At 50.2% G+C, this 15,826-nt stretch overlaps 1 protein-coding gene across 6 annotated transcripts in view; it reads right to left on the bottom strand.

Moving 5' to 3' along the window:
* The window catches only part of ST3GAL4 (ST3 beta-galactoside alpha-2,3-sialyltransferase 4), a 116,200-nt gene that overhangs the window by 82,192 nt on the left and 18,182 nt on the right, over positions 1–15,826 (bottom strand). For 2 of the 6 annotated variants that reach the window (XM_044437632.1, XM_044437639.1), the window contains exon 2: positions 10,366–10,551. The exons of the other annotated variants lie outside the window; for them this stretch is intronic. The gene's annotated coding sequence lies outside the window, so the exon portion shown is untranslated. The remainder of the gene's footprint in view (positions 1–10,365; positions 10,552–15,826) is intronic. 6 annotated transcript variants of the gene reach the window in all.

Below are 15,826 nucleotides of genomic sequence, written 5' to 3'. Positions count from 1 at the left end.
ATCTAAAGAAAAATGGTAGATAATAATATTTCTCAAAAGCCATTAAAAAGGAAATTCCAGAGCAGGAATAAATACAAAATACAACAGCATATATGTATATATTGAGATGGACATACTTTTACAGTAAGATGACTTTACTGTACATAGAACATTAACGCAGAAGCAGAATATTCAGGGTTGAGAGGTAATGACAAAAGGTAGGAACGCTTGAATGGACAGAGAAGCTAGAAAGGTGCATGTGCAACACCTACTGCGCCCGGCAGCCTACGCCGGAGGAGGGCCGCCTCCTCGCTGTGTAAGACCGCGCCGCGCCGGAGGGGAGCCGCTGCCTGGCCGCGTAAGACCGCGCCGCCATCCACCGCCCACTTGGCTGCTCCGCCACGCCCCAGCACGTGTGGCAGGCGTGCTTCGGACGAGGCGGGGGACGCAGGGCCGGCGGCTACAAAGCCCGCGGGAGGAGCGCGCCACCAGCAACACCAACTGCGCCCGGCAGCCTACGCCGGAGGAGGGCCGCCTCCTCGCTGTGTAAGACCGCGCCGCGCCGGAGGGGAGCCGCTGCCTGGCCGCGTAAGACCGCGCCGCCATCCACCGCCCACTTGGCTGCTCCGCCACGCCCCAGCACGTGTGGCAGGCGTGCTTCGGACGAGGCGGGGGACGCAGGGCCGGCGGCTACAAAGGGCGTCGGCCAAAGGACGGTCGCCACCGTTCGGGTGGCCGAGCAGGGGGCGGGGCTGGCCAGGGGCTTGCACTTGGCGATGGTAGGCCCTCCTGCTGGGCTGTGAGTGAGGGGTGAGTGTGTGTGTGTGTGTGTGTGTGTTTTTAGTAGTATTTTAAATCTTTTTATGGAGTCGTCCCTGGCCATGCTGCCGCTTATGTTTCCTGGGGAGCGCACGGGTGCCGCCATTGAGGTGGTTATGGGCAGGGGACGTAACAGCGTTGGGAGCTTAACGTGTCCGCATAGAAGAAGGAGGGACAGATGGCTGACACCTGTCCCTACTTCTGGTTTTGCTCCCAGCCAGAGGGTGCCAGGGAGTCTCGTCAGTCGCCCCTCCAGCCTGACGGTGCTGTTGCTTAATGCCAGGTCGGTCAATAACAAATCTGCCCTCATCCAGGACCTGATTGTGGATGAGGGGGCCGACCTGGTCTGCATAACGGAGACCTGGGCGGGAGGGGGGGGGATGTTGCCCTCTCCCAAGTGTGCCCGCCCGGGTATCTGGTCCAGCACTGCTCACGGCTGGAGGGGAGGGGAGGGGGGGGTCGCTTTGGTATACCGAGCCTCCATCTCCCTCACGGGACTTCCGGTCCCTTCGAGACCAGGGCTGGAGTGTCTCTATTTGGTGTTGGGCGACCGAGACAGACTGGGGATTCTGTTGGTGTACCGCGCACCCTTCTGCCCAACAGTCTCCCTGCCTGAGCTGACGGAGACTGTCTCGGACCTGGTGTTGAGGACCCCCAGGATGTTGGTCCTGGGGGACTTCAATCTCCATGCCGAGGCTAGTCTGACCGGGGCGGCTCAGGACTTCATGGCCTCCATGACGGCCATGGGGCTGTCTCAACATGTCACCGGCCCCACCCATGAACGGGGACACACTCTGGACCTGGTTTTCTCGACGGGGCAGGAAGAGGGTGGTCTGAGGGTGAGTAATTTATGCTTGACTCCCCTGTCATGGTCAGATCACTTCCTGGTGAGGTTTATGCTCGAGAGCGACTTCTCCCTCTGTAAGGGTGCGGACCCGATTATGTGGGTCCGCCCCCGGAGCCGGATGGATCCAGAAGGATTCCTGAAGGCCCTGGGGGAGTTTCCGGCTGACAAGACGGGTGCTCCTGTCGAGGCTCTGGTCGAACTGTGGAATGGGGAGATGACCAGGGCTGTAGACACGATCGCTCCTAAGCGTCCTCTCCCACCGGGCAGAGCCCGCTCTTCCCCTTGGTATACTCCTGAATTGAGGGCGATGAAGCAGGTTGGGAGACGACTAGAGCGTAGGTGGAGGAAATCACGAGATGAATCTGACCGAACACACTTAAGAGCCCACTATCGGGCCTATGCTGTGGCGGTGAGGGCGGCAAAAAAGAGATTCTTTTCCGCTTCCATTGCCTCCTCACAATGCCGTCCGGCGGAGCTCTTTCGAGTGGTGCAAGGCCTGGTCCGTCCAGGTCCAAAGGAAGACCTGATTCCACCCTCAAAGACCCGCTGTGACGACTTTGCCAGGCATTTCAGGGAGAAAATCGCTCAGATTCGTCACGAGCTGGACACCACTATTGATTCAGAGGTTTCAAAGGAGACACCAATGCTGCCGTCTGGTCCAGATTTATTGGATGAATTTCAGTTATTGCGGCCCGATGATGTGGACAAGGTGCTTGGGCGAGTACGTCCAACCACTTGCCTTTTGGACCCTTGCCCGTCTTGGTTAATAAATGATTCCAAGCACGGGATTGGAACCTGGATCTTGGAAGTGGTTAACGCTTCTCTGAGGGAGGGTCGGGTGCCGGCCCCTTTGAAGGAGGCGGTAGTCCGACCGGTCCTGAAGAAGGCGTCACTGGATCCAGAGATGGCCACTAATTATAGACCAGTGGCCAACATCCCGTTTCTGGGCAAGGTGTTAGAACGAGTGGTGGCGGGACAACTCCAAGCACTCTTGGATGAAACTGATTATCTGGACCCATTGCAGTCCGGCTTCAGACCCGGGTACGGTACTGAATCTGCCTTGGTCGCCCTGTATGATGACCTGTGCAGGGAGAAGGACAGGGGGAGTGCGTCCCTGTTGGTTCTGCTGGACCTCTCAGCAGCTTTCGATACCATCGACCATGGTATCCTTCTGGATAGGCTTGCGGGATTGGGGGTTGGAGGCACTGCTTTGCAGTGGTTCCGCTCCTATCTCAATGGCCGGTTCCAGAAGGTGGTGCTGGGGGACTATGGCTCTGCGCCATGGCAGCTATGCCATGGAGTACCGCAGGGGTCCATTTTGTCCCCTTTGCTGTTCAACATATACATGAAACCGCTGGGAGAGGTCATCAGGAGGTGTGGGCTGCGGAACCATCAGTACGCTGATGATACCCAGCTCTACCTCTCATTTTCCACCAATCCAGGTGAGGCAGTGGCTGTGCTGAACCGGTGCCTGGCCGAGGTAATGGGCTGGATGAGGGCCAATAAACTGAAGCTCAATCCAGACAAGACGGAGGTCCTGTTGGTTGGTGGATCGGGCTTCGGAGAGGGTGAATTGAACCTTGTCCTGAATGGGGTTGCACTCCCTCTTAGGGACAAGGTCCGCAGCTTGGGAGTGCTCCTCGACCCAGAGCTTTCACTGGAAGCTCAGGTAACAGCAGTGGCGAGGAGTGCTTTCCTCCAGCTTCGGCTAATTCATCAGCTGCGCCCCTATCTGGAGAATGACTGCCTTGCGACAGTGACACATGCGTTGGTGACTTCCCGTTTGGACTTCTGCAACGCGCTCTACGTGGGGCTACCCTTGAAGACGGTCCGGATACTTCAATTGGTCCAAAATAGAGCTGCCAGGCTGCTGACGGGGACTGGACGTTATGTTCACATGACTCCAGTTCTCCGTCAGCTTCACTGGCTTCCCATTGAAGTCCGGGCCCAATTCAAGGTGTTGGTTATGACCTATAAAGCCCTAAACGGCTTGGGTCCTGGTTACCTGAAGGAGCGCTTACATCCTTATATGCCCAGCCGCCCCCTGAGATCGGCGGGAGAGGCCCTTCTCCGGGAGCCCTCCATGGAAGAAGTTAGGAGGGTGGTTACTCGGAGGAGGGCTTTCTCAGCGGTGGCGCCTAAGTTATGGAATGCGCTCCCCAGAGAGGTCCGCCTGGCGCCGTCGTTATTTGTTTTTCGGCGCCAGGCGAAGACCTTTTTATTTAAGCAGTATTTTAAATGTTAATATTATTGAATTTTATTTGGCCAGGGCGGCTTGTTTTATAGTGTATATTTGTATTTTATTGTATATATTTTAAAATGTTATTTTAAATTTTTTGTTGTAAGCCGCCCCGAGGCTTCGGCGAATGGGGCGGCATAAAAATGTTTTAATAAAATAAATAAATAAATAAAATGTGTGTGTGAGGGAAGAGTTAATTGCTTGGTCATTCTCACCTTTAAACATTTTGTCATCATACCTTTCAACCTTTCCAGGTATTGTTCAACTTTTCCTCCTGTATTTGCCCAAGTTCCACTCCTCAAACGGGTGTGAATAAATACAGAGTTGCAGAATTTCTTCCTCCCCGTTTTTTAACCTGAATAAATGTTCAGTATAACTCAAAAGCTTCCTGTCTCAACACAGGGTGGGCCCAAGAGAAAATGCATTCGAAGCATTTGGTGTCCCTTGCATTACTACATCCCAAATGATGAATAACACTTTCCGAGTTTGACAAGAGGTCCACTTTTAGCTAATGCGTGAATGCCAGCACTCAGGGCTATACTATACTAACAAGATCGCTGTCTTCATACATGACATGTTTAGGTGCATGTATGAAGTGTTGTGTCAGTTGCTTTTGGTGGTACACTTTTGTGGGAAACTGTAGAAGCTGCAAGTTTCTTGGCCAATTGGCTCACAAGCCTGCTTAAAAGTATGCAGAAGTGTTCCCATGAAGTGAAAATTCTGCAAATCAAATACCAAGGGAGGCCTTCTGAAACTGATGTCATGTCTAAAAGCAGTTGGATTTTGCTTTGATTTCTGAGAAAGCCAAGCACAGGGAGTGGTGGCGCAGCATAGATGTCTCCCTTTTCCCGCAGCGTGCAAAGAGAAGCAGGAAGCAGTAGCCGAGCAGGGAAGACTCGGTTCTCACCCTCACCTCTCACCGCTGCAAAAATTCACAAGGGAGGATGAAGGAGCTTACCTGGCGGATACCAAATGCCTGCTGTACCTGTTACAAGAGGTGCTTTGTCTACTTGCATTCCAGAAGGCTGCCAGTCTGGCGCAACACTGGCTTACGTCAGGCAAAGCCACCTGACTGCATTTCTAATCTTTCTCCTAAACCCATGGGCTCAAACGAAGGCATTCAGGAATGCTCAGAGCAAAATGGAATCCGGCATCCTTCTGAGGAAGCGGCAGCACAAAGAACAAGGCAAGCCATTTTTTCAGTCCGCATTCACACTGGGTTGCTGTAAACATTTGCTGGTTTACCTGCAGAAAAACCAGTCTTTCAAGGTTCAATTAAGCATACTTCTGGCAAAAAAAAAAAAAAAACCCCGGACCGGGAGACATCTGAAATCTGAAAACCATGAATGCAGAAGACAATGTATCATGTGCATTCATGCAGAGAGAGGGGAGAAAGGAAAAGACTAAAACATTTTTAAAACTAAAGCTCTAATTCTCCTAAATCCGTATTCTGGCACGCAGTACTAGGTTCTCCACAACGAAGAACAGAACCACAGCTCTTCTTGATATAGGCAAACTCTACACAGCAGGTTTCTCATTGAGAGGAGCCAGTAGAGACTAGAGATTGCTCCCGAGTAGCAAATCACAATCTTGAATGAATGAATAAATACTGTTATTTCTGTCTTTGAAGCACAAACTGACCTGTTGACCAATTATCAAACTGAGATGATATTTTGAGAGCCAGGTTGGTGTGGGGGTTCAAGGGTTGGCCTGGGAACCTGGGAGATCCACACCATGGAGCTCGTTGGGTGCCTTTGGGCCAGGCAGGCACTCTCAGTCTAGCCTACCTCACAGGGTTGTTGTTATGAGGATCAGTTTGATAGCAGCAGAGTTTGCCATTTGTCAACCTATTTGGGCCCAGCTGTGCCAGAAATCGAATAATAATCTAAATTATTGTTTTTTACATTTACATCCCAAGTGGGGATTAGAACCAAGAGCTCCTAGGTCTCCAGTTCTACACTCTAACCTCCCCACCACACTGGCTCTAACCTAACATATGTATCACTGTTTTCCCCAGAGTGTCTTGGTTTTAATTCACCAGCTACTTTAAAAAAAACCCTGCAGCTTTAACAATTGATGCTATATTGATGCATCAATTGCTATATACAACTGATGCTCACTCAAAGCTCTTTTAGGCAAGAGTCTTCAGAAGAAGGCTGGGCCCAACTAAACAAGAAGGCGTACAAGTCCATGAAATCCAATTTGCCTGCAGAAAACAGAGAGCCAAGTCAGCGCATTCCCCTGCCAAGTGCCACCACAATTAACGACTGATTCATTATCATCGGAGCTGTCCTTGCCAGAGGGCGCTTCAAGCTTTCAAATTTTGGCTTCTACCACAGGGGAAAGCGGGGAAAAAATGTTTGCCCAAAAGCTAAGCGTGGGCAGCCTTTCTGGCATCTCTCCTCAGTCAAGATTTTGTGGATATCCACTGAGTGGATTAAAGCACTCGTGCTGTAAATAAAACGACTGGGCAAACAGGTTTGGCGAAGAGCGCGCCAGCCAGCTCGAGCCACCCGAGACATCAGCATTGTACTGCCCCCTACAGGTTGGAGCCCGCAGTTTCTGTGCACTTGCGGTTGCATGGAGGATGGGAGCTGGCTTGCAGAATGAGCGGAGGGCTTCCTTGCCCCAGCTTCAGTTCCAGCTCAAAGGTGTGGCATACCTGGCAGATTGTCCCTCTGGAGAGATGCCACAGCAGGGGGGCAGCAGGAAAGTGGTGGTGCTGGTTGCACAGAGACAAGTGACAGAAAGGAGCTAAAACCAAGCCTGCAGTCGGATGTCTCCTTCCCAGGTGGGATCAGCCAAGCCACTGGCTTTTTTTTTTTCCCCCCAGGTTATATTTTCTCATGCTGTATTTCATGGCTTTCATTGTTGGCTGTTGCCCAAAAAGCATTGGTGACCTGGTGGCCCTGGAATGTAATATATATAAAAGTAAAATAAAATGGAGTGACCAAAGGGTTCAGCTTTTGGACAAATCTTCAGCCACGGATGAAAGGGTCGAGTAGGTCCCTGCACACCCCTGTCTGGTCCAGATCAAGGAAAGGAACCACAGTCTGCAAGCGAACCCAAAACAAAAGGCTCAGGGAAAGCCCAGACCCGGCGATTCTTCCCAAAGCTTTATAAAAATCCTTCACTGGTCCGAGCAGCCGGAGTGGGAAGGGGTCTCTGTCGCTTGTCCTCCTGCTGCTTTCCAGCTGGTGCTGCCTCAGCCCTGCACCGAGGCCAGAAGATAGGCTTTTGTTATGCAGCAATTCAGAAAAGCGCCAGATCGGGGTGACATCGCCATTGTCGCTGAACATTATCTTCCTCGGGCCTGCGTCTGTACAGACAAAGCTAAAATAGCACCACCAACTGCTTTACAAAGAAACGAAGGGCACCTAGGAGCGCTAACGTCCTCCCGTTACAGCCTGCTCCCGGCTCTAGCAGATAGTGGGTCGCTTTGCGGTTGGCTTTTATTTTATTTCATTTGTTTCTTCTTAAGGAGCCGCCTGTCCATCTCCGGAGGTCAAAGACTGCAGGGGTGGGGGCACTTCTAAAAGAAAACGAGTGCTTCCACTGACCAGCCTGGCCAAACTCATCCTGGCCACTGTTAATTAAGAAGATGCACTGTCCCTGCAGAGTTACGGAGGGGGCTCTGCAGGGAGTTTAGAAGAGGAGGCGGGCAGACACCCGCGGCTGCTGCTGCCCGGCAGGAGCAGAGATGCCGAGCTTGAGCTGGGCAGGAGAAGAAGCCGCAAGGCTCCGTCCAGACACGCTGCTGATGAATCGACCCTCTTTTGTTCCTCTGCAGCACCTTCAGCTTGTTTTGCTGCCCGGCATTTCCAGACTTTCTCAGTGACAAAACTCTGAGTGTCTTTCCTGCAGACCAAAACATCCCTTCAGGCAGGGAGTTGTATTAACTTTTATTCTTGTCTCTCCAGATCTTTCCTAATCTCCCGTTTTAGCGCTCTGTTTCCTCAACCTTCCTCTCCTGCATCCCTCTCATAAACTGGGAGTACCTACAAAAGGAGAGGTTTTCCCCAGTCGGAGGCTGGAAAGACAAACAGTGTACCCAGAGTAACGGACCTCTTTTAGTTTCAGGGACAAAATTCCATTTAAGTGACTCTTGGGAAGTTGCATTCAAAAGGGGCTGGGCCAGAAGTGAAGGGGTGGAGCCAGACCAAAGAAAATAGCTGCATATTGCAACGTCAAGCTCTTACTGCCAGCAAGAAAGCCTGCGGAACAGCTTAGCATTTGCAAGGGACGAGCTGGGACACCATCACACTGGCGGCTGGGAGAGGCAGTAGTGCCTGGAGGGGGCGGCATGGCCATCTGCACTGCAACCCCCCAGGGGTGGGGGCTGAATTTGGCCTTTGTGCCCTTGGTCCTCTGTCATGATATGCACCATTGTGGGCAGACAGACAGAACCCAGTTCTATGCAGTCTCCACCTGGCCATGGAGTTCACTGAGTCTCGGCTGGACATTGACTCAGTGATCCCTCTCCATTTTATCTTCACAACAACCCAGTAAGGTAGGCTAGTCTGAGAGTCATGGACTGGCCCCGAATCATCCAGTAAACTTCACAACTAAGTGGCGACCCGAGTCGACACATCTCAAGGCCCCTTCCAACACTCTAATCGCTATACCATGCTGGATCCCAAGGGATGTATGTTGCCCACCCATGCCCTAAAATCCATCCTCCTTTGCAGGGATCTACCAGGAGATCCCATGCAACCTTCTGCCCACCCCTGCATTAGGAAGACATAAAATGGATTTTCTCAAGCACTTGTGATAAAACAACAGGAAATCATCTATCTCAGAATTTGCAAATGCTACAGGGTTAATCTAACACCAACATTCCCAGGAAGGAGAGAGCAAGCTATCTTTGGTAGATAAATTACTGCTGGATACGGAAAACCTGTGAAATCCTATGATGGTACTAACAAGAAGGCAAAAGATCAGTTTTGCAACCATTAAACATATCTAATGCTGCAAATATTATAAAGAAATCCTAATGATTTATACTTCACAGCATCAACTTGTATAATCTCTTAAGAATTCCAGACATTTTTCTAAAGATGAAATTACTTTGCACTTTGAGGATGAGGGATGGAGATCAGCTTGACTGGATTTCACTCTGAAAGGTAAGTCGAATGGAACAGGCAATCTGCTCAAGGATGACACCTGCTTATTTCTCCACACTTCCCCTTTCCAAGAGCAAGGATGACCTCTAGCACCAAGTACCGCACTAGCAAAGCTCTGCAGAGTTCAGAGGAGCTGCTCAATTGCAGGCAGGCCCAACCTTTTGGCTATTGGGCAGCTCAGAAACAAAATAATAAATAATAAAAGCACGACACCCCAGATGCTGTTGGATACAACTCCTGTCACCTTTGACCACTGGATTCTTGAGGACCCAACACTGGAAGCCACAAGTTTAGAGCCTCAAATGCCAAAGAACAAAGAAGCCTCAACCTTCTGCGAAGTTAAGTTTGTTACCTCGCGTGTTTTGCGTATTGCTCCTGCCATCTGCCTTGCAGGCCTTTTTGCCTAGAATTAACTTCCTGGAACTCCTACATAAAGTCCCTTCACTCTCTTCTGTCAACTCCCTGCACAAAACCAACTCTCACTAAGCCTCCTCCGTTCCCCCCATATCTAAACAGTGTATGTATCACGGCAATTGTATTCCTGTCTCCCAGGTGCAAAATAAGGGAGGAAGAAAGGCTGTTCCTAGGAAGCTGGACAGAAACAGTTCACATTCCTGACCCTTCTCCCTGCCCACATTCTTCCTCTGTACCACCCTCAGGAGGCACCAGGCTCCAAGCTCGGGCTGGCAGCAACACACCAGTAAAGGGGGCATGAGAGACCAAAGAGCAAGCGGAATGGGCAGGGGCACAAGTAAGCTCCCCCAAACATTCCCTGCTTTTCCCTTGCACATATCACTACCACCTCTGCACTGGACTGAAGGACCCAAACATATTGTAGGCTGCAAAGGTCGGGCAGGGCCTTGCCCCACGTCGGATGGTTTCTGGGCTTCTGTGCAGTCCCCCTGCCCTTTCTGAAAGGCTGAACAGTCTCTCCAAAGGCTTCCTCTCTGCCAGTTAAGAGCTCCAGGCTAAAATAGGCTCTCACTATGACATTCAGCCATGCCCCTTTCTGTCCTTGTCTTTCTGCTACTCCACCCCCGCTTTCAGAAGCCCCCCTGAAATGGAATTTGGCCTTCGGGCTCAAACACACTCTGCTCCCCAGTCTGATCCTATCCTACAAGATGTGCTTTTCCTCGATCAGGTGTGATCCCACCCCTGGGGCCATTTCACTTCCTGTTTCTCTTCCCAGCTACGCCTCCGAGTCTGTTTGCCCTGCAGATGAGCGAGCACCAGCCTCCCTTGATTTGTTCTGGCTCTGCCTTCTTCCCCAGCATGTTAAAGTATCTAGTCAAAATCTAAATCCTTTAATACTCTGCTTGGGCTCAGCTCTGCAGGGACTCAGTGGCATTAGTGCTCACCAGCTATGTGCTGCGAACACGCTGGCCCAGCTCCTCACCAGAGGCGCCTTGATTGCTCCAGACAGCTCAGCAGCAGAAGTGCCCACGTTGCATGCGGAAGGTCTCAGGTATAATCCCCAGCATCTCCAGCTCAAGAGGGAGCAAGTGACATTCAAACCCTGCCTCCGTACCATGGAGAGCCACAAACTGCAGAGACATGGAAAAGAAGGGGGATTTGTGATTTATACATGCAGCCAGGGCAGAAGCAGGCTGAAGGCAGATGCGCAGGGGCCGGGGCATCTCGGGGTGATTCGTAATAGTTTGGCAAAGGTTTCTGTCTCCCAATTGTTTAACAACACCAAGCATAAAAATAGAGAGGATGATGATGGGAAACTGCCTTGGTTCTTTGCAAGAGGAAAAAATGATATATATTTTTTTAGAAAGTTAATCTCCTGGAGCAAGCACTTCAAAAAAGTTGCTAATGCACAAGCAAGAACAGCCACCAGCTTCACGGCTGATGGCTCTAGACTGGCCAGAGCATACACTGACTTTGAAACTGGTGCTCTACTACGGAATTGTGCCCCATCACCAGTCCAAGTCTGTTGCTCTCAGACCTTCCCCATCTGCTGCCCAGTCTCTGTTCCATTCAAGGCCAGCAGCTGTCAATACAATGGAGTTTGCAGCACAGTGAAGAAAGTTGAGCATGGCAAACAGAGAGCCCCTCTGCGAGTCAGCCCCATTTCCCCAAAAGGACTCCTGCTGACTCACTCAGAATCATTCTTCGCATTCTGGCACATTTTTCTGTATTTCGTGCTGCTCCTACCCTTCTCGTTCACTGTGGAATGAGAGAAAATGAACCTGAAAAGCCCTTGAAGTGTTCAGTCTTCCCCTTTGCCACATGGTACTTTTAGAAATCTTAAACAGATCATCTCATTTTTAAAAATCTGCCTTTTAAATGGAAGGCTGACTTTAGCTCAGAGCAAAGAAAAAAGCCCACCCGGTGAAGTTGTGTGTATGCTTATGCCTTGCTTCAGAAGGGATTTTTTGCAAATCCCAAAATAGCACGAAGCCCAGGGGTTTAAAGCTGCTTGGGGTTTAAACAGCAGGTGTACCAGCTGTGTTTAATGGGAAAGTCTCAAGTCCAAGGAAGGCAATCAGTGATTGAGCTACAAGGAAATGAAAAAGAAAGACACTGTCCCCATAAATATCACTGAGATGGGCAGAGGGGAAAAAACTTAGTGTCAAAACCCAAATGTCCAGGTACATTGAACTACAAGTGCCATCAAGTCTAGCAGACACGTCTGGAAGGCACCAAATTGGGAAGGGTTGATCCAGGCCATCCTTCCCTGACCGAGTGCCCTCCATTTTTTGGACCATTTCGCAGCTGGCTACAACCATGATGCAGAGATGCTCATGGCTAGAAATGATGGGGATTGTAGTCTAACACATCTGAAGTGCACCAGGTGGAGAAAGACTTGCAGAATTATGTGCCTGAGCAGCAATCGCTTTGCAATCCCTCTCCAGCCGAGACCGTGACATGGCATGCCTCAGAGATCCTTCCTGCCACCCAGCATGACTCCGTATTTTCCTTTGCACTGGGGCAGTGCCCTGCCCATCTCCCGCAGCACGCGGCACCATTCCCCACAGCCAGCAGAGAAGGAAAGGCTGCCTTGCCTGCTGGACAACACAAAAAGGGCTGCTTTGTCTTTTCCAGCCTGCCTTGTCCTCAGCATGGCCCTGGCCCCCAATCTGGACGGCCTCCAGTTATTCATTCTTTTCTGCCTTGAGGATTTAACCTTTTCCCCTAAACAGGCATTGGCTAGCAGAGAGAAGTCTGGCTAGTTCCAAGGCCACAAAGGGCTGTGGACAGCCAAGGCCTCCGTCAAGGCTCTGAGGTTGGGAAGACTCAATTTGAAAAGTAGCCTTGGGGCTGATCGACATCCTTCCTCGGAGGCATTCAGCTCACCACTTTACCGAGGCTTCTCCTTCCAGATTCTTTCTAGAATTAAGCTCAGTGCCTCAACATGGGTTTTTCCATGGGCTTTCTTCCTCTGCCTTTCTGTATGCTCCATCATACAGCCACTTTTTGGAGGGCTTTAAGGCAAATTCATGGAGGAGAGGGTTCTCAGTGGTCACTAGCCTAGATGGCTATGTGCTGTCCATGCACACCAGTCGCTGGAGAACTTGGGCAGGAGAGGTCTGTTGTACTTGCACTTTTCTGGTGCATCCTCTGGGCAGCTGGGGCTTTTTAGGCCACGAGTCACCAAACACTCTGTTGGTGCTAGAGGGGTAACTGTGCAGCCACAAAAACAGGCCCTCATGCCTTTTCTCCTCACCACAGTCCCCAGCAAAGAGGCAAGGAAACCTGCTTGGGTAAACCTTGCTCTTAGGCTTGGATTTTTCTCGAACCACCTCCATCCAATTCCACCTGCTAGGAGATAGCAAATGGCAAAACTGCCCCCAAAATGTCCTTGCATGCACACACGTTCCAGTCATGAAGGCTTCCACTGGATCCCATGGAGGGTGTCTAATGCTCTCTGCTGCCTCTCAAAGAGTGGGATTAGCCTGCGGCCAGTAAGCACTATTAAGACATTGTAAGCCTGAGGGCTGAGAGGCTGTGCAAAGGAGTGGCTTGGTGCCATTACGGCTTCACTGTTTCCCCGGGGCCTTCACATGCATGCACACAAATTCTGCAACACTTAGGTCTTTTTGCAATGGAGGTTGCATTAGGATACTCTGGGCATCAGTGCAGAAAGGGACTGGGCAGCCAGGGACGCCTCAGCATACATGTAGCAAGGCAAAAAGATCCCAGCAATTGGTCAAAGTAACCTGGACAGACAGCCTTTTATTTCCCCCTCAGTCGCACCGTGCAGGCTAGCCCAGCCAGACTGATTCGGTTGACATGCCTACTCCCCCGTCTCTTTGCCTTTCCGCTCTCGCCCAACCAATAGGTGAGCTTTGGACTAGCCACCCACTCATTCTACCTGCCCCTGCAGCCCCAGGCCAGCTCACACATCACAGTCCCACTGATTTTCTCCATGAGCCTGTTTAAAAAGGGACGCGTGAGCCCATGAGGAAATAACAGGGTATTCCAGACATTACATCAAGGCCGCCACAGCGATTCCATCTGCTGAGGGAGGTGCGCGGATGGAGGAGACGGAACTTGCTTTCATGAGCCACTCTCCTGCTTTTTCTGAGAACTGTAACTTTAGATGAAAGTGAGGTTAAGTGAGGCATTCAAGCAGGGCTGGGCAGAAACTCCCTGCGTTCCTGACCATCGGCCATGCTGGCAGCGGCTTCCAGGAGCTGAAGTCCAAAATACCTGGAGATCTGCCTTCTTCCTGCTCCTGGTGCACAGACCAGAAGATAAACCCTCCAGCCCCCAAGGCAGCTGAGTTCAAAATCAAAAGACCCGCAAGAGCAGTTGTGGCCTGAAGATTCCAGTCTCTGCAATGCCCGCAAGGGACACCAGACCCAGGACGTAGATCAGCCTGAGCTGTGGTGGCAAGTGGAGGATGAAGACCCATTTCTGGGACCCTGCAGCGCAGGCAGTACTGGGCAGTCGGACAAGGAACAAGGCTACTTCCCTTCCTAGCTGCTAACTCAGTGGCCCTGTTGCTTTAAATGCATTTGGTTCTATCAGAAGTAGGGGAGTGTGGAATTCCAGATGTCACTGGATGCAATTTGCGTCAGCCAGCGTAGCCAATGGTGAGGGACAACGCGAGCTGCAATCCAACATCTGGATAACATGTTCTGTATCCTGGGCGATCCATAAGGGAGAAGAAAAAAGAGAGCAGCTACATGCCCCGATACCAAGTAAGACTAGCAAGCTACTTTATCTCACTCACTTACTCACCCAGCCCCAAGAGATGTGATCGGTTCTAACAACAAAGCAAGCGTACTTTGAATGGCTGAAGTGTTTGGCATGTAAAGGAGGCAATGATGCCTCCAAACAGAAAAGCTGATGAGGGAGGTGTGTGAGGGGGAGCCTTTTCACAAGAGGAACATCTAAGCAAAAGTTACAGATGTTAATAATTACGGCATAAGAGCCTCACCCATCCAGGGAGGAGAATTCCAATATGATGAGCTCAGGTTAAAATGACAGTTTTAGAGAGAAGAGAATAAGACTTTAGAAGATTTAGAAGCTGGGGTGGGGATCGGGGGCAATCCTTCCAGATAAACTGAAAAATTTGGTATAAAATTCAAAATTCTAAGAAGCTTACCCATAATGTGACTTTAGGAAAAGAAAAGAAAAGAAAAGAAAAGAAAAGAAAAGAAAAGAAAAGAAAAGAAAAGGGGTTAACTGCTGCAATATGAACTCAGATTTATTTTGCTTTGGAGCTAAATTTATAGTATTTTGCATCTCTGGCCAAATAATGACCGAACAGGGTTGGCAAGATACTTCCCACTATTAAGGGAAGCACTAGACCAAGATTGCCAAATTGGGTTTGCAAATTTGCCACACACATGCAGTTACACTGAAACAAGGAAAAGGCGGGGGGTATATTATATGTATATTCAGTTCATTTATACCCCCATGGAAATCAGGACAGGATAGAATCTTCTTGTACCTAACCCATACTATAGATGTTTTCTGATGTGGGAGGCTAGGCTGAGCTCTGCCTCAGAGTCACCAGTGACTTCCGTGCCTGGCTAAGTGTTGAGATGATCCTGGGTTCTAGTCCAGTACCCTAAGAGCAATTCCGTGGTCATATTAGGAGCAATTCCGTGGAGCACCACTGAATAGCTGCTTTCAGCCTCTTCTCCAAAGCTTTCCCTTTGTAATAGAGACTGCAGCTAAGTCTGTGTACTGGACTGGCAACCTCTGAAAACTTGAATTCCAGACTGCCTCTACATTGGCACCCCCTGTGGGCTTTCGTTACTATACCCACCCCTCCCCTTGACATTGAAATAGTAAACTCATAATGAAAGATTAAAAATTAGCTGCTGCAAGCAAGAAACAAAGATTTGTCCCCTGGGCTCCAGAAAATCCAGGATGCTGATCCTTTCCATGTCCACTAGAACCGCCCTGAACTCATCTTGCTTTTCATACAAAATGAGTTTGGACCCTCCATGCATGTCTTGGCTGGAAAGAGGGACTCTTAACCTTTCAAAAATCCCTCAATGACAAATGTTGAAGGGGTGCTGCATGCAGACTTAGCTGCATTGCACCTGACATTCACTACATTCCAGCATCAGAGCAGGTGAATCATTTAAGGACCATTCCACCCACTGATTCCTGCCCCAAGAGGCCGAACTGCCGTACGTGTCAGAAAAGTAACAAATTCAAGTGCGGTACAGCAGTCTGACCAGTGAACTAGGACTTGGGAAATCCAGATTCCAATCCCCACCTGTCTATAAAACTTACAAGGTGACCTTTTCAGATTCTGAACATGCTGAGGACAGGCGTGCCAAAATATGTGTATCCTCCCCAGTTCCTTGAGAAAGCAGTTTCCTAAAAATCCACATTCTTTCAGTTCGA

Source organism: Varanus komodoensis, unplaced genomic scaffold, assembly GCF_004798865.1.
Source record: "Varanus komodoensis strain SLA01 unplaced genomic scaffold, ASM479886v1 scaffold30, whole genome shotgun sequence".
Lineage (NCBI taxonomy): Eukaryota > Metazoa > Chordata > Lepidosauria > Squamata > Varanidae > Varanus > Varanus komodoensis.
This window is presented reverse-complemented; position numbering and strand designations above follow the sequence as displayed.